This window comes from Arvicanthis niloticus, chromosome 8 (assembly GCF_011762505.2).
Source record: "Arvicanthis niloticus isolate mArvNil1 chromosome 8, mArvNil1.pat.X, whole genome shotgun sequence".
In the NCBI taxonomy this organism is placed as follows: Eukaryota; Metazoa; Chordata; class Mammalia; order Rodentia; family Muridae; genus Arvicanthis; species Arvicanthis niloticus.
In genome coordinates, this window is record NC_047665.1 from 14,895,930 (window position 1) to 14,920,482 (window position 24,553).

General features: G+C 42.3%; 1 long non-coding RNA gene across 1 annotated transcript; it reads left to right on the forward strand.

The window, feature by feature from the left end:
* The first annotated feature begins 11,020 nt into the window (after nucleotides 1–11,020).
* LOC143443267 (uncharacterized) lies at nucleotides 11,021–22,227 on the forward strand. The gene is made up of 2 exons (XR_013112081.1): nucleotides 11,021–11,150; nucleotides 19,411–22,227. It is a non-coding gene; the product is annotated as an uncharacterized LOC143443267 (long non-coding RNA).
* The last annotated feature ends 2,326 nt before the right edge of the window (nucleotides 22,228–24,553 follow it).

The following is a 24,553-nucleotide window of genomic DNA, read 5'->3' on the forward strand; positions in this document are numbered from 1 at the left end:
AAGCAGGCTAAGCAAGCCATGAGGAGCAAGTCAGTAAGCAGCACCCCTCCATGATCTCTGCTTTAGCTCCTGCCTCTAGGTTCCTGCCTGTCCTGTTTGAGTTCCTGTTCTGACTTCCTTTGGTGATGAACAGTGCTATGGAAGTGTAGGTCAAATAGACTCTTTCCTTGCTTTGGTCATGGTGTTTATCACAGCAATAGTAATCTTAACTAAGATAGGGACCCACTAAGACTTATCCCACATAGACCAGTCAATCAGGTTTAATGGAAAGACACCTGTTATAAATAACAAAAGATGCTGTAGTCACTCAGGAGATCCCAAAGCTTTTAGAAGCTCTGGACCAGGTCCTAGGGACAAAGATCAAACACGTATCTCTCATTACACCATAGGAAAACATGATAAAGACTTCTAGGAAAAGTGAATAAGAATTTCACACTTACACTTAAAACACCAAATTCCTTGAACTAAGACCTAGTTGAAGACTGGGATGCTGGCTCTTATCACTGTCAGTCAGGAATTCACTGAAGGTCTAGTCAGTGCAATCAGGCAGGAGAACAAAATAGAATAAAACAGCTTGAGGAGTCAAAACTAAAAGGGTTTTCAATGACATCATTTAAAACACCACCACAACAAACACCAATCTGACCAAACCAAAGTAGGTTTTGTTTTGTTTGTTGTGCTAGAGTTCCAATCCTGGGCCTTGTGCATACCAGGTAAGCCTTTACCACTGAGCTACATTCTAGCCCTCTCTCAACCTTACACATTTTGAGACAGCCTCATTCGGTTGCTCTGACTGGCCTTGAATTCAGTCTATCCCAGGCAGGAACTGAACTTGTGATCTCCTGTCTCAGGCCTCTGAGTAACTAAGTTCATAGGCCTATACCTCTGGGCCTGGCTCAAATAGTTGTTTTCTTGTTTTACAATGAAAAACATGCTCTGGGAATAACAGAACTATTTGTATGGATGGATCGATGAGTTGGTGTATACAAGAATCTATTATTAATCTGAAAGTTTCTGGGTACAAGAAGCCAGACAAAAAGGAGTGGGATCTCCATTCATGTAAATTCCTGAAGCTGTGAAGTAACGTTTAATTAGAGAAAGAACATCAATGAATGCTAGGGGAGGGGAGGTTGAGAATGGGTTGGAAGGAAGAAGTTACACAAAGATAGGGGCGGCGGGTGCGCTGGAGAGTTGGCTCAGCGGTTAAGAGCTCCTGTTGTTCTTGCAGAACAGCTGGGTTCCGTTCCCAGCACCCACACTGTGGCTCACAGCTCCAGTTCCAGGGAATCTTAGTCCCTATCTTCTGAGCTCCATGGGCGTCAAGCATACATGTGGTCCACGTACATACTTGTTGGCAAACATTTACACACACACTCCCCCCCCCTTTTTTTTTAAGAGCATGGGGACATTTTTGAAAAAGATAGATATGTCTGTTGATAATGTGGTGATAGCTTCAAAACAAATGAGTTTTTAAAACATCATGAGCTTTAACACTGTTGGCTCTCGTACTTCATTTCTACTCCATGGGGCTGTTGTAGAAACAGTTTAAAGGATATGAAGCAGGCTTTCTTAACTTGAATCAATATATATGTCAGTAAACAGAATATCCTCCCTCCCTCCCTCCCTCCCTCCCTCCCTCCCTCCCTTCGTCCCTCCCTCCCTCCCTCCTTTGTTGTGTAGGCCTATTGTTGGTAGACTCTACAATTGCAATTCAGTATTCACACAAGCAAAGACACCGTTCTTGCTCAGACAGTTCAGACCCTCACTGTGCTCACTCTAAGTCCTGACAACATCAATACAGACACTGCCAAACCTGCCTCTTGTCCCTGCTGCTGGGCTTCCTCCCATCTCTAGCCTGAGCACAGTGGTAGCTCCAATGAGGCCTACTCTGCTGTGGTAGCTCCAATGAGGCCTACTCTGCTTCACTACAGAGCCAGAGCTGTCAGTAAACATTCTGGCCTTCCCTTGTTCTCAGTGTTATGTCCAAGTTTACACACAGTATTACAATATTCAATGTGGTAGTTTGAATAGATATGGCCCCCATAGAGTCATGTGTTTGAATGCTTGGCCATAGGGAGTGGCACCATTAGGAGGTGTGGTTTTTTTTTTTTTTTGGTTTTGTTTTTTTGGTTTGGGTTGGGGAGTTCGAGACAGGGTCCTGGCTGTCCTGGAACTCACTATGTAGACCAGGCTGGCCTCGAACTCAGAAATCCGCCTGCCTCTGCCTCCCAAGTGCTGGGATTAAAGGCGTGGGCCATCACCGCCCGGCGGGAGGTGTGGTCTTATTGGAGGGGATGTGGCTTTGTTAGAGGAAGTGTGTCACAATGGAGGCGGGGCTTTGCGGTCTCATATAAGTTCAAGCTCTGCCCAGTGTGGAACATTCTTCTTCAGCTGCCTTTGAATCAAGTAGTAGAACTCTCAGTGCCTTCTCCAGCACCATGTCTGCCTGTGTGCTGCCATGCCCACCACCATGATGATCAAGGACTAAACCTCTGAAACTGTAAGTCAGTCCCAATTAATGTTTGCCTTTGTAAGAGTTGCCATGGTCATGGTGTCTCTTCACAGCAGTGCAAATCCTAACTAAGGCACCTTACATATACCATTTTGAACTCTGATTCAAATTATTATCAAATGAAATCACAGTTATGTTTGCCTGGTAGTAGGATGCATATACACAAATCTCCCTTTTTCTCTGGTTTTGCTCTATTGGTTTCAGTGATCTGGTACCAAGCAAAACCTGAAAATATTGAAGGAACAATTCTTAAAACACTTTATAAGTTTTAAGTTGGACATCACTCCGGATCACATGAAAACTGTATACCACCCTGGATATGAATCATCACCCCCCCCCCAGGCCCATTAGTCCCTCTGTAGCATCTCAGCTATGAGATCGGACTCTTGTGGTGTTGTAGTATTATGTTCAAGTCATCCTGATTTACTCAGTGATGGCCTGCAAGAAGCTGCCCACTGCTTCCTTTGATCATCATTGCAAGATAATTAACCATCATTCCAAGAACAGGAAAGATGGGCAGAACACAGCGAGGCATTTGGAGAAACGAACATCTTGGAATTTGTACACACCACTCTGATTGTCTTACTTTATTGTTAATCATTTGGTGCTTAATTTATGAATTAAGCTTTATCAAGCAGGAAAAAAAAAACCCAGAGTACACATTATGGGGAGCCGACTGAAGGCGGCTATCATCCTTGCAGCCATCTTGAGCCATATACCTGACAAGAGATTTGATTACAATAGCCTACAACAACTGAGCACACTCTGATAACATCTTGTTTTAGATACCCAGGATTTTCCCTTGGGTGTGTGAGACTTAAAGGTGTGTGACTTAAGGGCGTGACTTAGAGATCAGATTTAGAGACAAGACCTAAGGGCATGGAATGACTTAAAGGTGTGGCTTAAAGGCGTGGCTTAGAAGTGAGATATATAAAAGTCGAGAGGCAGACAGGAGAGTACAGTACAACTTGGAGTAAGAATTAGGCATTGAGGAAGAAGACACTTAGACTAGAGAACTCAGAAGAACTAGGTAGTAGGCATTAGGCACTTAGCACTTGGAACTTGGAACTTGGAGGCATTAGGGACTAGGGACTAGGGACTTGGAGAGAAGAAGAGAGACTGAAGAATAAATGGGATTGAATCACACTCTAACTGGTCTCTATTCCTCGAGTCCATCCTCACTCTCTCTCTTGCTAAACCCCGACCCACGGACTGGAGCAGCTTTGGGCAGTATGGGCTCTAACAGTTTAGCCCCCAAGGCTTTTGGCAGTGCGGGTTCCAACATTGACAGAGCGGTCCGAGACATTTTGGCCCCCAAACGTGGGGTAGAGCGGTCTGCAACATTTTGGCCCCCAACCGTTGGGCAGCTCAGGCCGCAACAACACATAGTGTTGGGTACTATATCCAGCATCAAGTATTGGTTGTGGGTGGTAGAATGTATCACCTTGCTGATAAATGGGAGAGGACACTTGTTACCTAAAGGGAAGCGGTATGACAGAAGACAGAAGGGCAGAAAGATACACTTGCTAATGTGCTCACTGCGTTGCTGGCTTGGTGCCTGGTTCTGCCTCTTCACCATCTCATTTATCATTCTTCAGATACAAGAATCCTTTCCCACCAGGCAAAAACCTGGAGTGCAGGGCTCACAGTTAATACCAATCTAGACCCCTTATGATTTTACATGGCTTGTGTACCTCCCCCTGTGTTTGCTGTCCGTGTTAGGGAAGGCTTCATCTCTGGACTTTAGGGATGAACTGCAGACCACAGGTACACTGGATCAGGCAGGATGTTGGCTATAGACAGGCCAGAGTGGAAGACATTGGTTATTGTTGCTTTTGTGTTTTAAAGAATATTAATTACATGGGAAGTATCTGGGATTTCATCTTCTTCTTAAAAAAAAAATGTTTGGTAATACTGAAAGAATACTGTTGTATTCTTTCAATAAAGGTCTGTATTTGGCTATAGCAGAAGTAGATGACAGTGACTCCCAAATGAGATGGGGGGTGGGGGTTCTGACTTATTTAAGACTCCAGGTAGCAAGTGGAAGGTGGTTGGCTTGGGGGACCCTGCTGCTCCCCACCCTCACGTCTCAACATGCACTAACCGTTGCACAAGTTAGGAAGACTGCTGACCCAGACAGACAACAGGTCCACAGGCTCTGTAGGTGGGCAGAAAGGACAGGGGTCCACACTTCTCCCAGCGTACTAACCAGCTTTTCAGCAGTGTTCCTAGAAGTTCCACCCCAGATGTCTGCATCTGCTTGTACTGCACCCCAACTGTAAAGGAAACAGGAAATGAATGTAATATTTTTAGCTGCCCACGTTGCTGCCCCCAAAGAATCAGGGCTCTTTGGGTAGGAAAGAACTGACAAATGGATCCTGGGCAGACGGCCAGCAGCGCCTACATGCTTTGGGCCTCCCGTCCTAGGAGCAAGCGCATGGCCTCCTGCTACTTCTCTGGATATCTTTCCTAAAGAGATACTCTTAGTTCCTTCTCAGCAAACAGGAACGTTCTACAAGCCGGCCACCACCACACGTGCTAGGCTGGAGATGCAGGCAAAATGGCTGCTTATGGACACCCAGCGCTGAGAACTGCTTTGCAGAAGTAGGAGCTGGAACTCTCCTCCTTGTTGGAGTGGCTCCAGCGGGCCTCCTCCAGGCTTGGCGCCAGCCCCACAGCAGATGAAGAGGCTGTGCTGAAGCACACAGTGCAGTTTCTGCACTAGGACATGGCTGACTTCAGGAGGCTCCTGGAAGGCATCGCGCTAAGGCCGAAGTGTCCATAGGAACAGACATCACTGATTAGGTCCTGCCTGAATGTGTGAAGGACCCAGTACCAGTGCCTGGCTCTGGAGGCCCGGCTCTCCGGGTCCCGGGCAGCAAGCTGAGAGGGTAAGGGCGTGGGTGGAACGCACAACGCTGGAGGAAGTTCTGTGCCTGTCAGTGCCCGGCTCCCTGCCAAAGTCGGAGGAAGCTGCCGAGCTTTCTGGACCCACATTCTGCCTCCTCTACCTCCTCCACTAGGGTGCCCTCTGCACAGGGAAGTGGGCTTGAGGCCATGAAGTCCATGGTGTAAAGTCCTGTTTGGGGCTCCGGAATGTCAACATTTTTGATTATTTTGGCTGCAATTAGAAAGTAGGTACACGTCACTTCATGGGGGGAGGGGAGTTCTTTCCACATTGTGATTTCTCCCTCCGTAAGGATCACCCAGCTGGTAACTGATATTTAGGGCTTCTTCCTTTATTGGGGAAACCTACTTATTAAGAAGTGTGTTGCTGCTTTCTAACTCCCAACCCCCAAACAAGGTTTCTCTTTGTAGCTCAGGCTGTCCTGGAACTACCTTTTAGACCAGGCTGACCTCTAACTCACAGAGATCCACCTGCCTCTGCTTCCCACATGCTAGGATTAAAGGTGTGAGCCAATTCTGCCTGGCTGGCTTCTTATTGCTTCTTAAGAAGGTTTCCCTTAGCCTGGTGGTGCTGTAGGTGAGTTCTTTGGGGCAACTAAACAGAATAACAGAGGTCTCTGATTATTTGATATGCAAATTTCAATTAAATAAAGTGAGAGGAACAAGCATTACAATCCCTAGAAGGAAGCCATTGGCTAACTCTGATGGCCTGTTCTTTTTCCATCACAATAACTAATTTGCTGAACATTTATTGTGTATGCCCTATTAGCTACAGTTTTATGTTAAGGATTTGATTTAATTCTGAAAACAACTGGAAGAGCTGAGACTTCTTTCTTTCTGTTACGAGCAAACTCTGAGGTCAGTGCATTTAAATAACTAGCCCAAGATCACACAGTTATTTAGGAAGTGAACCATGTACAAATCCACATCTGCCTGGCCTAGGCCTGAGTTTTAGTCTACCCTAGAATCTCTGACTTGAAAACAGCCCCTCCAAGAACACTGCTGCAGTTCTCCAAAGGAGCATAGTCTTTAATTCCAGTCTGTTGGTTTTCATTAAACATCTACCATGAAACTCAGAAACTCAGTAACTGGTTGTGGAAGGCTTTGTGAGTGCTAGTTATATACACACATTGAATTATGTATCCCAGGTTGGCCTTGATGTTGAACAAGGATTGCTTGAACTTTATAATCCTCCTGCTTCTACCTTCCAAGTGCTGGATTACAGGGATGCACCATCTAGTTCAGTTTATGGGATACTGGGGATTGATTCACCTTCCTGCTTGTTAGGTAAGTAATCTACCAACTAATTTTGGGGGACCCTGTTACACAGGAGTAAGTAAATATGAGAGTACCTGAAGTCTTAAGAAGAATATATTCAAAACTGCAGTTAGTAGAGGGTTGGCATGTGGGTTCTGAGTCTTACTCTTATCCTCCCCCCAGCTTCCTTACCGTTGAACGTGACTCACACAAACTCCAGTACTTCCTATATAGAGAGAAATGTGTCTGACACTTACTGGGGAAGTGCTGCTGTTGTTAATCCCAAACATGCATGGAGAAAGACACCAACCAAATCATCAAAGTAATTAAAGCCAGCTTCTTTATTCATGTGCATGGGCTGTCTCTCCCTAAAAGTGGGGTTCAAGAGATCAGCATTGAATGTGAGGAAGGCAAGGTTTTTAGAGCTCAGGGGTAGGGGGGTTTTCAAATGGGGGAATTTGGCTGGCTGGCTAAATAGGTGGGGTTACAGAAGCAAAACATAACAAGGTGGTGTTCATAACAATTTTTTCAAACAATGGTAGGGTTGCAAGATGGTCATTACAACTTTTTGAAACAAGGACGTAGTTGTTTCCTGGAACAGGCAGTACAGAACTATTTGTTGTTAAGGTTACAGGTAGGGCACAGGCTAATCCTTGAACAACAGATTTAATCATAAAGAGGAATGAACCTTATTTGCCTTTACTGTAAGATGGCTTCCAGCCTAAGATGGAGGCAGGCTGGTTCATCATTGTGACCTCAGGAATCCCAGAATGCAGGGACTTGGCTTCTGTCATAACCCCTACTCTCAGCCTTTCATCTCTGCTTCTCTGTATGTATGTGTGTGTGTGTGTGTGTGTGTGTGTGTGTGTGCATGTGTAGCTTGTGCACGTGTGTCTGTATGTGTGGAGGTCAGAAGTCAATGCCAGTCACCTTATTTTTTTGAGATGGGGTCTCTCACTGAACATGAAACTTACTGATTTTGCTGGGCTGGCTGGGTGTCTCCCCAGCACTGGAAGTAGGTGCATGCTACCACACTTGGCTTTTTATGTGGTGCTGAGACTGACTGAACTAATGCCCACACTGAGTCATCTCCTCAGGCCCCTTGCTTCTCCACTCTTGCTTGTATCTTTCTGCAGATAGGCCTCTCCTCATCTGTCCTTGAGGCTTTGAGGCTGATGTCAAGAGGACTCTCTCTTCTTAGTTCATTTCCGATATACCCTTAGGAAGGAACTCTAATTGACCTCATTTAGATAGTGACTTTTGTAGGACCGCTCTGCCTGTGCCACCTTCTCAGATCTGTGGTGAAGGTGTCAGCTAAGACCGAAACCTCACACTTGAAATGGGTCAGGAGTAATCCCTGACCCTTACCCCAAGAGGAGACCGCTTTAAGTCCAGAGGACTCATTCAGTGACATCAAGGACCAGGCTTGGAATACAAATGAAGCAGGCTCACTGGTGACTGATAAATAGCGGAGATCAGGCTGCACATCAACAATACACTGTCATGTTGGAATGCAGGCTGAGTGCGGAAATTTCAACTTTTTTTTTCTGAGAAAACCAAGAAATCCAGATATTTTCAAATTAAACGTCTTGATCCTTTTGAATGCTGTCAGCCAATTTAAAAATAGATCTAAAACATTGCCTGAGAGTAACAAGCATTTCTGTGAACAAGTGGAATCCTGGAATCCAGCTTCTTTATAAAAGCCTGTTTGTAAAGTGGTTGAGGAAGATAAAGTGAGACAGATAATATAACCAATGTCCACTCCTCTCTAAGGGTAACCTTGGGAAGAGACGTGTCCCTCTCTGCTGCCTGAGATCTCTGCTTGTGGATTTTTTTTTTTTTTTTCTTCTGTTGTGACTCCTCAGGGAGTAGTGGCACTTGAGGCCCTTCAGGAGTCATGGGCATATGGAATAGATGAGGTTGTAGAAGACACTGACAAATATCATTCTTATGTTAACCAGGCCAGGCCATAACAGGGCCTAGGCCAGCTGCCAAAGGTGATCTGGTGTATTAGCCAGTATTTACCAGAACAGCAGAACCAGTAATATATTCAATGCTCCCACCTTATGACAGTCTGACTTACAATATTAATTTATTGGGTCCAACTTCATCACAAGCCAAAGAGCATGTGTGTGTAAATGTGCATGTGCATTCTTGGCTCAATGATATGAAGTCTAAGAAGTCTTATACATTACTTGAAATTTTTTTTTTTTTATTCAGCATATATGCGTGCATTTGTGTGGTCAGAGGACAACTTGGCAGGAGTTGGGTCCCTTCTACCATGTAGATTCTGGGAACTGAACTTTGTCATCAGCCTTGGAGGTAAGTACATTTATCTGCTGAGCCATCTTGCTGGGCTGAGACCCATAGTTTCCATATTGAAGGAAGCTGCACACCTAGGCAAGCTGCTGCTAGTGTAATCTGAGGGCCTAGAAGCCAGAAAGCAGAGAGAATCCAACCACCCTGTGTCCCTGTACCATTTTGGTTTATTCAAGCCCTGGATGGATTGGATGAAGCCCACTCACATTAGGGAAAGCCATTTGTTTTTCCTCAGTTTACCAATTTAAATGCTAATCTCTTCTAGAAAACATCCTCACATACATCCAGCACTATTTAACAAGATATCTTGGGGCATGGTGGCTCAAACTGACACACTAAAATGGCTTGTCACACTCAGAAATAAGGACAGAGAGTTTAATCTGTGAACAGCAGGGAAATCAAGAGTCGATCATCTTGAAGTCATGGAATGAACAATGAATGTAGAGAAAAAGGAGATGCAGGTCAAAGATCTTAACAAAGGAAGGGTTGAGGCACAGAGGCCAGAGGACATTTCTAGAAGCATGTATGCATTACTTTGACGGTTTTGGTTACAAATATTGATTTGTCTGGATTGAGAAAATTTGGAGGGAGCCATGCTAGAGGTAGAATGGGAACTGGGAGGTGGCAAAGCCTCCAGGACACATGAGCTTCTCTAAGGACCTCAGCTGAAGGAATCTGCTCATCTTCCATCTCAATATGCACCCAATTCTTTCAGGGCCCAGTGGGTTGCTTCTTCGTGGGTTATTCCTATTGTTAGGTCCCAATTCCCAAAGTCTAGAATGCCCCTCAGGAATGCCCTTTCTCCTAGGACGGAAACCAGAAACCTCACTCATCCATCTCTGATCAGATGGCTACATTTAGGCATTTTGGTCACCTTCAAATTAGATTCCTGTTTACTGAAGAAAAAAAAAGATAAAGAAAAGGGAAACAAAATAACAAAACCCAGACAGCTATGCCTATGGAGGACAACCTACTGTGAGGAGTATAGCTTTGTATGAAGACTTGTGGCACTGTGTACCTTTGGTTAATAACCCTCTTTCTCACAGTATACCCTGAGGGTTGAAGCCCACCCCAAATCCTACCTATCCCACAAGCTCAAGTTTATTCCCCTCCTTTAGTTTCTTGTTCAGTTTAGCCCCAAACTCTCCATCTTCTAAACTCTCTTGTCATTTACTTTGGACAGAGAATGTAAGGATGGCTGACAGTTGGAGTTCACAATATAAGCAATTGCTGCCGTGCACACTGCCCTTTCCCCTGCATGGATTGCAGATGAATGCTCGCGGGGTTTTGTTGGATGTTTCTCTCTCTTTTAAAAACTGCACAAACCTACTATTTTTTTTTAAAAAACAGTACAACCCCCTCTCCCCCCAAAAAAGCTAGAACACAAGTCTTGAGATTCTAGACTCCTAGTATATGGTAAGTTCCAATAAGAATGGAGAAATACCTTTGCATTGATTTAAAAAGTAAGGATTGCTTTGAAAACGAAGTTTTAGCACAAAAAATTTCAATACATGGGAAGGGAAAGAAAAATAATAAAAGCGATAAAAGTTACTCCATAGGTGACATAATCCTAAGTGACAGGTGAACGAGGCATGAAGTCGGGCCTCCGAGCTTCTAAGAGGGAAGACTCTGAGTGGACCCAACATCGTGGTGCACGTGAAAACCGCCCTGAACACTACAGCACCTCCCGCCTTGCTGCCGGCCGAGCGACCAGCGGCCACGTGACACGGCTTGTCCATCACCGCGGAAGGCGGGACTCAGAGGACGGTCCTCGCTATTCTCCCGGTCCTCCAGTAGGGAAAGAGGAGCCTGTCACGGAAGGCGGGCCAGACCCGCCTTCTCCGCGGCGGGGGCGGGCTCGGCCGTCACCCTCCAGTGGGGTCCGGGTGAGCCCCGACCAGCTAAGGCGAAAGGGCGAGGCACACGTCAGTCAAGAGGTTCCGCCAATGGGCGCGTGCGCTGCCCGCGGCTCCCGCCCCCGCATCGGATTCCCGGCGCGCGCGTAGCCTTCCCTCAGGCCGCCGAGGCGGCGCCCGCCCGCGCTTCCATCCGGGTTCTCGCGCGCTGCTCTCCGGGCGCGGCGGTGGAGGGCCACGGTGGGGAAGGCCGGATCATTCCCGTGGCGGCAGCGGGGAGCCTTTTCTGCGAGCTTGAGGTGGGTACCGCGGGCGTGAAGGCCAGCGCGGGGACGTCGCCATTTTTCCTCCTTCAGACTCGCAGCGGCAGCGGGCGGGCAGGAAGGATGGCAGACTTGTGGGCTGCCGCGCCGCACCCTGGGACCCGTGGGATGTCCTGGCCGCCTCGGGCAGGCGGGTGTCCCCGGGGCTGGTGCACACCGACGCCGCGGACCGCGGGGTACGGGCGGGGGAGGGGTGCCGCGTGGCCGCTGGCCTGCCCCAGCCCCCTCTGCTTCCCGCCCAGCTCCTCGGCGACCGGGCGGGGGAGGGGGTCATTCTTCACATTCCTCACCTCGCCCCTCCCCCCCGCTTCAATCAAACTTGCGGCGGGCGGAAGTCCCGCCCTCTGGCTGGCGCCGGTTGGCCGGTGTTGCCTCCTGCTGTGGAGTGACTGGCTGCGGACGTAGCCCGGCCTCTATGACGTCACTTCCGCCATCAGGTTTGTGGGCCGGGGAGACCTTGGCTTTGGGGGTTGGGATGAAGGAAGGTAGGAAGTGCGGGGGGAGGGACGGGGCGGGAAGGCGCTGGCAGGGAGGGACGGAGAGCCAGCGCTGGCTGCTTGCCCCTGCTCCGCTCGGCCAACTGCGGCCCGAGGGCCTGGAGCAGCTGCTGGGGCTGGAGGTTCGCTGCGGCGGCCCGTCCTTGGCAAGGGGGAGGGGAGCGCGAGAGCGGGAGGAAACTGTATCCCAGGGGATGGGGTAGGAGATTTGCAGCTCGGTGGCACCGGAAGCGAGTCTGGCCTTTTGACTGGGAGGCTGCAAACTCTTGGAAGCGAGGGCCTCTCGGAGGCCGGCTAATAAACTTCTCGGCGCTCTTTAGTGGAGGCAGGGTGGTAACCTCTATGTCCTTGGCCACTACTGCCCTTCGGTGATCCAACTTGTTAGTGTAGGGTCTGTGTCACAGGTGATCGTGTGTGTTTGTATGAAAACTCCTTTCAACTTTTTGTGTAAAAAGTACGATTATGAAAGGGTAAGGGGGGAGGAAGAAAACTTTAGGAACTGAGTTTAAATGGAAGGTGATGACAGATTTCTTTAACTATTGAAAAATGTTGGCACCCTGTTCTTGAAGTTAGAAACATTAGTGTTCTTGCTTTTGATTGCTTGACAGTCTTGTGAAGAAAATTGAACGGCAAGTTATGCAATTTTATAAGAAAAATTAGTTTAATACAGATTTTTCTGCATTCTGGCTTTTCATTATGTTCTGTCAGTTTGAAGCAGCAATAATTTTGGAAAATTTGAAGTTGTTAGTGTAACAAAAATACCTGTTGGAAATGTAAGAATTTTTATTAGAGAATAGAAATCTTCAGAATTAAGTCGGGTCTGAAAAGTATTTTCAAAATTGAGTAAGTGGGGTGTGCATTTTACCCTATGGGTAATTTTATTGTAGAAACTGATAGTTTTGTAGACTCGAAGCAGGCTGTGCACACCCCCCCACCCCACCCCCGCCAGTATAAATTGAAGTTGTACTGAATTTGAGACTTAGTAATTTTTTAAGCTGGAAAGATAAGAGGATTAAGAGGAATGCAAGACGTGGTTGTAAAGAAAGTGTAAGGTGGTGGTGGCACACAACTTTAATCCCAGCAGTCAGGAGGCTGAGGCAGGCCGGTCTCAGTTTGAGGGCAGCCTGGTCTACAGAGCAAGTTCCAGGACAGCTGGGGGTACACAGAGAAACCCTGTCTCGAAAAAAATGTAATTCAGTTCACACTGAGTGAAGTATTAAAACAAATGTCCTGCTGGAGTTGTTGCTCCAAGATAGAAAGCTTGTCAGACATGTCTAAATTGGTGGGTTGTGTTTTCAGTACTAATAAATGCTCATAATAGTTAAATGTTATTAAGTCTCGTCTAAATTTCTTGAGGAATGTCTAAAGACATTGCTGGGAATGTCTCTAGTAAACCTCCAGAACTAAGGAAACTAGTTGGCTTAGAGAATAGTATCCTAAATATCTTACTCCTTTTATTTCAGTAGCTAGTGTTGCAGAACTCAGTGTGAGTTGGTGACAGTTGTGCAGATAGCTCAGTGGATGAAGGCGCTTGCCATCATACCTGACAGTGACCTGAGTTTGGATCCCTGGGACTCAACCCACATGGTGGAAGGAGAGAACTGACTCCAACAAGTTGTCCTTTGATCTTTCATTTGTACAGACACGACACAAAATAGTTGAAAAGGAAGACTACAAAGCCAGAGCTGGAGAGTAGCTCACGCAGTTGATAAAGAGTGTCTGCCTGAAGCCCTGGGTTCCATCCCCAGTACTGTGTACTTAAGGCTTGGTGGCACCTGCCTGCAGTCTCAGCACTGCTAGAGGTTATCCTCGGCTAGGTGGAGGGTTCCAGGCTATTTTGGGCTGTATAAGACCCTGTTTTAAATAAAGGAGGATGGAGGGAAACACCACACCAATGTTGCAAATCATGTATCCTGAATCACTTTAGTGTGTGGTGATCAGAAACTTTTTAAAAAAGTTTGAAACATGAAATAATGTGCTAAGTCAGCTATATTTTTTTTTCTGCAAAGTACTCTTTTGTGTGTGGCAAAATGTTAATGTCCTCCTGAAGGGTACATTCCCTCTCTATAACACTGGTCTCCAAGGAATAACAGAAACAGCTCTATAGTCATACTCCTTGAAATGTGTGAAACACTGCCCCTCACCCCATTTAAGTGTGTTTAAGTTGGGAAGCTTACTTGCCACTCAAGGCTAGTATGTGTTTTAAAACTTCGAATATCTTTAGAAACATACTTACACTATAAAGAATGTTTTTACTAATTGTCAATGATTTTTTTTCATGTTCCTCAGGACTAGAGTATTGGGCGAAGGGGGCACCTTACATGGTCCTTGCATTTGTGGGTGTTCTGTGCATTTTGTAATCAATTAAGAGTAGACTGCATTAACTAGGTAGAATGAGTTTGGCTTTCTGGTACCTAGTGAAATCATTACAGCAGGAGTATATTTTAGTTACGGTGTATACCATTTTGAGCTGTTCCAGTTTTAGGTGTTCAGTGTTGATAATTGGTTTTTAATGAATAATGCAACTATGATGCATTGTTTAGCTGTTTTTCGAAAACTTATATTTGCTACCTGCATGTTTGTCTTAAAGATAGACAAAAGTTTTCTGGTTTTCCAGACTTACCTCAGAAAAGGTCTTTCCTAGATACAAGATGGATTTAAAGTCTCTAAGACAGCTGAAAGGTACTTTTGTTACTTTAGGACTATTTTGAAACATTTAAGATAATTTGTTTTTAATTGATATGTCTGGTGGATATGGTTAGGGAGCATTTTGTTTAACTAGTTACCCAGTTCTATTTCTCTTAATAAGATGAAGGTACATTGAAATGCTGGGAAGGAAGGACTGACATCATCTTAACTTTGTCCCATACTTTTTTTTTTTTTTTTTTAAATCTTTGTTTTTGCTCTAGGCATCTCTAGCTGGCCTGGAACTCTGTTCTTCCTACCCCCGCCCCCTACCTCTGCTTCCCAAGTGCTTGGATTAAAGGCGTGTGTCACCGTGCAGGGCCCATATCTTGTTTTCTTTTGGCTTGTGTGATTGACAGATGCCTAGAAAGGAACTTAGACTGAGTTGTCTGTTAAGAATAGTTAATTTTAGCAGGTTGTGCAATTTATATTAAATAACTAGATTTAGGTTAAAGGTCATGGTGGCTCTTCAGGGCTTTTGAGTGTAGAGAAGGATGATGGGAGATTTTAGAGTAAAGAAAAAAAAATCTATGTAAAATGATAAATAAATAGAACAAGTCACCCAGGTTGGACTTACTGCCTTTCCCTAAGTTTTTCCACATAATTTAGGCTTAGAGGAGAGTATATTTCGGTATGTGGGGATAGCATAGAGCTTACATACTCTTTTTTTTTGTTGTTTTGTTTTTCAAGACAGGGTTTCTTTGTATAGTCCTGGCTGGCCTGGAACTCACTCTGTAGACCAGGCTGGCCTCGAACTCAGAAATCCGCCTGCCTCTGTCTCCCAAGTGCTGGGATTAAAGGTGTGCGCTGCCACCACCGCCCGGTGTGGTGTGTTCTTGTAATATTTCAATTTACAGTGGAGAACTTAAAAAGGAGCATTGAGGACTGTCTTGGCATTGATTACTTTTTAAACAGTTTTTAGAATTTAATTAGCTATGCTGATATAATAAAAAGGGTGTCTGCCATATTCCTAAGAAAGGAAATGGTCCTTTTGGGAAATGTGACCTAGTAAATACTTTGCTATTTATAATTTAGCATGAACTTCAGGATTAGTGCAATGTATTTAATAAATAGGGTGATAGAGATCTTGAAATTGTGTTAACTGATTAAAGAAACAGGAATCTAGAAAATGTCATCTTCCTTCGATTGCTCATAAATTTACCATTGCTAGAAATACTAAAAGTGCTTTATCAAAGAAAAGCAAAAATACCATAGAAGAGTTTGTTGAGCAAGCATCAACAGTTTCATATTCACTTGAGATAGTATTCTGATTTTGAATTGTGTATAATAAGCAAGTGAAAGTGAAGGTCAGACTAGAGGAATCACTTTACTAATTAGAAAGTTGGGCCCAAGTGAAATTTATTTAAAAAAAAAAAAAAAAGTAGCTCTCTGAGCTACTCTACACACAGAAAAATACCAAAACCTAATGTTAAAAATTGACTTCTTACCTGCACTAAGTGTGTTACATAGTTGCCAGTTGTCTTTATTTCTGAATGCTGTTAGATTGGTTTTCCAGTCTTTATCTAATCTTGTTTTAACTTTAGATTTTAGTTTCCAGTGTTTGCCCTATTCAAGTACTAAATAGCAGACCAGGAGCAGTTATTACCAAAAATCAGTTTGTGAATATAATTATACTCAGGAGTTGAAGGTTAGTATTAATTTGTGAACAGCATTATCTTTTATATTTATATCAGGCAATTAGAGAGATGGGTATAAGGTTTAGAATTATAGATACTGAATGTGGTGGCTCATGCACCTGTCATTACTGGAAATCTGGAGCAGGAGGACTGGACTGATGAATTTTGGGCCTGGGCTGGGTTTTAAGTAAGATGTTGTCTCACACACAAAACAAAATATACTAAGAAGAACTTGTTGGGTTGGAAGAAGTGAAAGTAAGGAATACTGATTCTGTGTAGTAGATTTCTGTCTCCCTTATTTCAACACAACTTACATATCTTGGGTTTTTTTTTTTTTTTTTTTTTTTTTGGCTTTTCGAGACAGGGTTTCTCTGTGCAGCCTGGCTGTCCTGGAACTCAGTCTGTAGATCAGGCTGGCCTCAAACTCAGAAATCCACCTGCCTCTGCCTCCCAAGTGCTGGGATTAAAGGCGTGTGCCACCACTGCCTGGCAACTTACATATCTTGTAGATTTTTAAAATAACTTAGGTTATGTATAAGTGTTTCACACATATGTATGTCTGGTACAGAGGTCAGTCCCTTGAGACTGGTATAATGGATGATTGTGAGCCTCTGGATGCTGAGAATTGAGGCTGGTTTCTCTTCAAGAAAGAAAAAGTGCTTTTAACTGCTGAGCCATCTCTCCATCCTGGGAATTGTGTTACTAGCTCTTGTCTTGAATAAAGTAAGCATATTATACACTAATCAAGATTGAAAAATCTTGTGTTTTAGGACTGAGTATTTCTCAGTGCCAGAGCATTTGTTTAGCATGTATGAAGTTCTGGGTTGCCTTTTAAAGCACTGTTTATACATGCACACACTTTGAAATCCTTGAAAGAATATAACATGTTTACATTTTTTTGTGCAGTGTTGGGGGTTGAGTTGAGTTTTGAATATGTTAGGCAAGCATTCTACCATTGAGCTACACCCTCAACCCCAAGCATGCTTTAAATGAGGAAATTGGATGGAGGTTAGTATTAAACTTAAAACAGAGAGCAGCAGTCTTGCATCTTAGGGATGCGTGTATTTTATAGTGATTTGGCCTTTTTTAAAAGGCCTTTATTTGTATGTATATCCTCTTTTGTCCTCCAGTTCTCTGGAGCAGGAGTTAGAGGTGGTTGTGAGTCACACAATATGGGTGGTTTCCTCTGGAAGAGCAGCCAATGATTTTCAACAGTTAGCCATCTCTCCAGCCCTGGGTTTGACTTTTCTAGAGATAGTGATTGGAAATGTGTTTCTTGGCATTGTAGAATTGAAATGAGGTCTGATGTAGTCTGTTGGTAATCCTTTGCTATTTCCTCCAATTTGGGGCAAGTTGTTAAAACTTATTATGAGCTTTTACTTAAAAGTACGAATTTTACTTAGAAATGATGGAAGTTTGGTTTGGTAAATGTTTCCTTTTCAGAGACGTTTTGTTCATTGTGTTGATACAAGTGGAAAACTAAGGCTAGAAAGACTAAATTGTATGAGGGTTCAGTTCAAAGTGAATGATTAGGAGAATTTGAAACCTGTCTTCTATATAACTTTTTTTTTTCTATATAACTTTCAAATAATGCTTCTCTGAACATTTGCGTATAAAATTTTTGTGTTCATTTTTCTTGAGTATATGCTTAGGAAGAAAGTTGCTAGATCTTAAGTAAACTGTTTTTACTCATTAAAAAGCAGTTCTGACCATCTTGGCATTGTTAGCACCAACAGCTGATTTTCTAACTCTTGAACACCAGTTGTGGTTAGCATAGATGCCTTAAGAGTGCCTGTCCTACTTAAAGCTATTGGAGTGTTAGGGTGCCATCCGAATTTAAACTCAGTGGCCTTAAGTTCACAGGCTTCCCATAACTGAACTCTGTAGGCTCAGTGGTTTCCTAGGGTGGTTCCTAGAACTCAGAAACGGTACCTTATAAACCATCATTGTTTTTTTTTTTTAAAGAGATGTCGAGTAAGGCCCAGAATGTTTAACAGGAGCCTTTTTGTCCTGGTGGTCAGAAGACAACTTTGCACGAGGATGTTTCTAGACTGAAACTTTTTAAAATCTGTCATTCCTTTTAAGGATGTTCATTACTTAGAGGCGGGATTGGTTTATATCACTGGCTATTTTGTAATTAACTTTCCAGCTTGCTTTCTTGTAGGTTGAGAAGTAGGCTAAAAGTTCTTAAGGCCTTAGTTTTTCTGGTAATTAGCCCCCAACCTGAAACTGGGCCTCTGGGTACCAGGGATTTAGGTATAATATTTCAGGATCACTAACTGAAGTCCAATACTCACTTAAACTTGTTATATTTGATGATGGCTTAAATTCTTAGTGAATTAATAAACTTAAAAGCAGCTTTGCCATTTCCTTATTCTCAACAATCTGTAAGATTCTAGTTTGTGTACGTCCTTGCTAGAACTTTAATATCTTTAAAAAAATGTTTGTGTGTGTGTAGGTCAGAGAATGACTTGTGCAAATCAGCTCTCCCCACCATGTGGATCTTGAAGATTGAATTTAGGTCTTCAGGCTTGGTGATAGGCAGCCTTACTCCCTGAATGTTTCTATTCCTCACTACCTTTTTTGATGAGTAGCTTTAATGGATGTGTCCTGTTTGGATAGGTATTTTACTAGTGACTAAAGAATGATAATTTAGATCTTTTCATGTACTTATTGGGTATTTGTGTTTATGAGCCATATCTTTGCAATAATTACAACACTGTTCTTTCATTAAGTTAACTTAATGCCGTTACTTCTGTACATGGTGATTGGAAGGTTCTCAGCAGATTACCTCTGTTTCTAGATCAGTAGCTATCCCAACACTGGTAAAATACTTCTTACTCCAGTCCTTCCTGGCTTTTGTTTTTGAGATTGGGTTTTAATTTTGTAGCCCCGTTTGGCCTCAGATTTATAGCAGTCACAACCTCCCTGGTACTCTACTGAAAATCTGTTGACCTCGTATATGGCTTTACTTTTTTGAATTGTAACTTGTATGACATTGAATTAATACATTTTTGCTTATATTTGTAGTCTTTTCTATTAGATCCACTACATAATTCATTTATGTCTCATGAACATCTTTTCCTACTCCTTGATGATAATTTCATGTAGTATATTTAATGTGCACATATTTTGGCTATGATATCACATACTAGCTATAAACCTCGATTTGGTCATCTCATATTGGTACTCTGGAAACTAGGTTTTTAGATTGGGGACATTTAAGCTGCAGTATTAGACAGTGTAAGAATGTAACTTCTAGATCTTGTAACATACTGTATTAGGGGTTTATAGCCCAAGTATATCATATAATATAATGAAACTACAACATAGGTCATATATGTGACTGTTGAGTTAAACTTCATATTCAAGTTAAAGAAGTAAAAATCTAATATTTTCTTTTTCTTCATTACACAGGGAACCGGAATTACGAAGGAGAATGGCTTCCTGTGGTGTTCAGCTGTGATTACATTCACCCTGGATGTTCTCTTCACTGTGGGATGAGGTAGTAGGTTGTATAGTTTTAGGGTCACACCCACCACTGGGAGATAACTATACAATCTACTGTCTTTCCTAAGGTGATGGAAAAGTCTGCATTCATGGGGTCTCATAGGAAACCAAGAACTAACTGCAGTGTTTTAAAGTATATCTTGCCTTAAAAGCATTTGCTTATGATATGCATGTCTTTTAGCACTTTGTTTTTTAATTTAACAAGTAGATGGTGGGAATAGGCAAGTTTTTACTTATTGTGTATTCTATGTTGATGTAAATGAGGATTTAATTTTGATTGATGTTGATAATTTAATGTTAACCTTTCTTGAAAGAGACTGATGCTTATTCCAGAAGAAAAAATTGCTCTATCAGAGTGAGGTAGTAGATTGTATAGTTGTGGGGTAGTGATTTTACCCTGTTTAGGAGATAACTATACAATCTATTGCCTTCCCTGAGGAGTGGACTTGCTGCATTGTTTTTATCTAGAGGATATTATAAAACTTAGGTGAATTCTGATCATTTGTTTTGTTTTACAGTTCATTTCCTCAGTGCAATAAACATTGTTAACATTTTTAGTGTTCATGTTTAAAGAAATTTAGGTAAATAACCTGAATGGGAAAAGTAAATATCTAGGACGAGGCCTTTTGGGATTATTAATAGATTTATTGTTCTATATTTTTGTTATATATGCCCAGAGAAAGATGTCACAGATAAATGGGCATACCAACTGGAAGGTTACTGCTGGATTAAATTGAAATCTGGTTATTTTATTATTGTACTTAAAATGCTATGAGTATTGATATTATTTCACTGGTATATTGATTTGGACAAAGGAAAGAGGGGCTCTGGCTTCTGTCTTGGTTCTCCAAAGACCTCAGTTTTACCCACAAAACAAAAGAGTGATTCAAAACTCAGGTGACAAAGTCCATAATTGGTAGCTTTAAAGAAAATATGAGAGGGGTATTTAAAAAGGTGACTTGAATGTTAGCTGTTGATGGGCTCATGTTTCAGCTTTTTCTAATGCTCAAGCTATCTGTTGGACCTTCTAAGCAAGGCAGTTCTGACTTTAACTACAGTGCATTGGTATAGTCAGTATGAACTTTCCATGAAACACCTCCTTTGGATTGGCTCAGTTCAAGTGATGTATCCTGAACCAAATTTAAACTTTTTTGGTTTTTTGAGACACAGAACTCTGTGTAGTTCTGGCTGACCTGGAACTCACTCTGTATTCCAGGCTGGCCTTGAACTCAGAAATGTAAACTTTTTGTTTACTTTCTTGTGTAGGTGGACAATTTGGTCTTTGTTATGAATTCGACATACAAAGCATTGAGGAACTAGATATATATGTCTTATTTAATGCCAGAGAAAAGCAGAAATGTTTAAGATCTTTTGGGCTTAATCTTTTTGCTTTTTGGGTTTTTCTTAAGTTAACCTACCTGTTGAATGTATTGCAAGTAGCTGAGGAGTTTGTGGCCCCTTACTCCAGCATGGATATCTACCAGTTTGCAGTTTTGAAACATCCTTTACTGAGGCCTGGGGATGATTACTTATATTTAACTTCATGAGGACTAACATCCTTATTACACCAAGTAGATGGAATTTGGAGAACCAGTGTATTCTGTAAAACCACTGAAGTGACTATGGAAAATGACAGAATCACTTACAGCTGATCTTTGCCAGTGGTAAAAGTCGTGACCAGAATTTGCTTCTGTTTTAATTTAGACATCAAAAATTGAAATAATTTCTGGGTCAATGGAGATCCTAGCTGTAAATGAGAAGTATACGGCCTGTAAATGGCAAAAGCTTTATGTTCGTTTGTTTCAATTGATGAGTAATTTTCTGGTTACCAAGAGGCCATTTTATGAGACTTGATATTTGAAGTTTTAATAGTTGTTTTAAATAAAATATGCAGTGGGCTGAGTATTAGATTGTTGGTTTCTTTTTTTAATCCTCTGATGTAATTGGATTTATTTTTAACATAACCTAAAAATTGATTTTTCATCGATTGCATTTTTGGCTTTTGCTAAGATCATGTGGCCAAGAACTTTTAAGAATATCAGTCAAAGAATTCTAAGTGGTTAAATTTTAAATAACTCAAAGGCCTGATTTAACAGGTGTGTGAAGTACATCTGCCAAGTAGAAGACCAGCAAGAATAAAATGGGTTCCTAGGAAGAGGTAGTAGGTTGCATAGTTTTAGGGCAGAGATTTTGCCCACAAGGAGTTAACTATACGACCTGCTGCCTTTCTTAGGGCCTTATTATATCAGCATACGTTTCGTGTAAGCAAGAGTTCTTCGTGCAGGTGGTTCTCGTAAGTGGGAACATTTGCAGGCCTTCTGAAGACAGTATTTGCATTGATGATTAATAAACAGCAGCATTGCACTACATCAGTTACCTAATGAGAATCTGAGGTTTCCAAAGTAAACCTTAGTTGCTCGTGTATCTTACATTTGGGGTCACTGGGAAGCAGAGTTCATACTCATCTTTTACTTAATTTTTCTTTACTGTGACATGGAGAGCATCAGCTATTCCCATATTATGTTTGAAAGAAAGCATTTAACAAAACCGTGGAGACATTTATTTGCCTTTAACACCAAATATGTAAAATTCATGTGTTTTCTGAGGTGTGGGAGGCAATTGTGTTAAGTGGCTCAGTACAGCCTGCACTTTGACAGGACAAATGAAAATGGTTGCCGGGATAGTAGACTAACCTTTTCAATAAAAGTGTGACATACTTAAAAACTTGTGCTTTTCTATTTTGTGCTCTTTCTCACTCAATAGTATAACTTAGGCTGCCCTTGAACTTGAGATCCTTCTATCCCACTTCTCAAACGCTAGAATTACAAGTGTGTACCCTATACCTGACACCAAATCATTTTTGTTTCAGAGATTATTTATTTTCTATTAGTGACTGCCATTATTCACAGATGTATTACTAAGGCTAATTCAATATTCACAGTTTTCTGTGTGTAATTCACATTACATATTATGATTATAAATGTGGCTACATTTGCATACACCTTTAAGTATCTGAGTTTGCACAAGCAAATACTACCATGCAAGTACTTCTTCATTTCCTCAGTCTGGGTCAAACATTTACCATATGAGGAAAACTTTACTAGTAGTAATGTGCTCTATGAAAACTTTGGGTAAGGAGGTTGGTGTCTTTGCTTTCATTGCTGTAATAGAGACCCTGAGGAGGGACGGGTTTATTTCAGCTAAAATCCCTGATTTGGATTTTGGTAAAATCAGGGCAAGAACCTGAAAGCAAGACCTGAAAAGGGTCTGTAGACCACTGCTTGCTGGCTTGCTCACTGGTTTGCTCTCCCTGCTTTCTATATAACTCAAGACAAGGTGCCCAGCAGTGGTACCTCCTAAAATGGGCTGGGCTGTGCCGAGCCCTTCCAACTCAGTTTAATATCTCAGACTTTTCTGCAGACCAATCTGATAGCATTTTCTCACTGAGATTACCTCTTCCCTGATAACTTTGTATCAAGATGACAAAACTAAAAAATCGGGAGTTCAGAGTATACATATGAGAGCATTGAGATGGGATTGTGAGGGTTTTGTATTTGCATTCTACTGGTGTTAGTGATTATGGCTATTTTGTGATACAGGGGTATAGGTTGGTCAGTACTTTGATCTAAGCTTTAGATCAGATTTTTCAAATCTAATCAAACAGCATTTGCTGTTAAGTCTGTGACAGTCTCATGTCCTTGGCTGTCTTGGAACTCACTGTGGAAGCCAGGCTGGCCTCTGAAATTAAGATATCTGCTTGCCTGCTTCTGCCAAGTTCTGACATTTAAGACATGGCCCATCATCAGTTTTAAGTCATTTGTATAAGAGAAAAATGTACAATCCTACAATAAGTTTCTTGCAGAGGAAATTCAGTTTACTAAGTGTCGTAGGGGAGTTCTGAAAGGTTTTTTTTTTTTTTTTTTTTTTTTTTTTTTTTTTTTTTTTTTTTTTTTTTTTTTTTAACTCTGAGGGAATAGTGAAGACACTTAATCAGGGTCTTAGTAAAAGGCTTTTTGGTGTAACTAAAAATAGAGAATAGTTAGGTTCCTTGGGTGGTAGTTCTGTGAGCATGAGCACAACAGCATTGCAGTGGGGTTACCCAAAACTTCTGCATCTTAGAATTTGGCAACCAGACTAGGGTCAGGCTCAATGTGAGCATCAGTTGTTCCTGATGCTTTGGAAATTTTGGGTCACCTTAAATTGATTACTATTATGCTTTAAAGCAAGATAATCAGGCATGCAAGCAAGTGTGAGTACCAGTGCACTCTGAAAAGTATGTGGGAACAGAACAGGTAGACAGCTGAAATAAGGTAGTCCAGAAACTGCTCCTTATAGGAACATGAATTAGTAATCCCAAGAAACACCTTCAGAAGAGCTGAACTAGGTCAGACTTTAGTTCATATTAGCATTGTATGTCCTCAGCGGGCCTCCCTAGATTTTACAAAGTCGAGAGACATCCATAACCTGTTCCTAACTTGTACAAACAGGATTGTTAAGGCTTGTGTGTATTGTGAAAGGTAGGACACAGAAGTGAGCACAAGGTGGAACCCAAGTGACCCAAAGTCCAATCATTTGGATCTTTATTTTGGCAGTATTACTGTGTCTGGCTCTGTCATTCTTTGAGCATGAGTATGCCACAAGCCTAAGCATTAATATGTTTAAGTAGTGTTGGAATTCATGCTGTGTTGGTGACTGGGCTTTGGGCTCAGACAGAATATTGTAGAGTGAGTGGTCATAGGTTTGTTTGGCTCCTCCTTGTAGACAGTCCCTAGGAACACAAGATGGACTAGTTCAGAGGAAAAAAAACAAAAACAAAAACCAGGCTTTAGAGTTGGGAGCTAATACCTCCACATAAGGCCCAGAGAAGGGATATCAGTGATAGAGGTTGAGTAGACTCAGAGAAGGGATATCAGTGATAGAGGTTGAGTAGATTGTATCAGTAATTGGGTTTCTTGTAGTTACTCAGTTAATTCTGAATGCTTCCATAACCGCTTATTGGAACAGAGGGTCTTTAGATGCTTTCTAGTGGGAAATAACAGATCAAACCAAG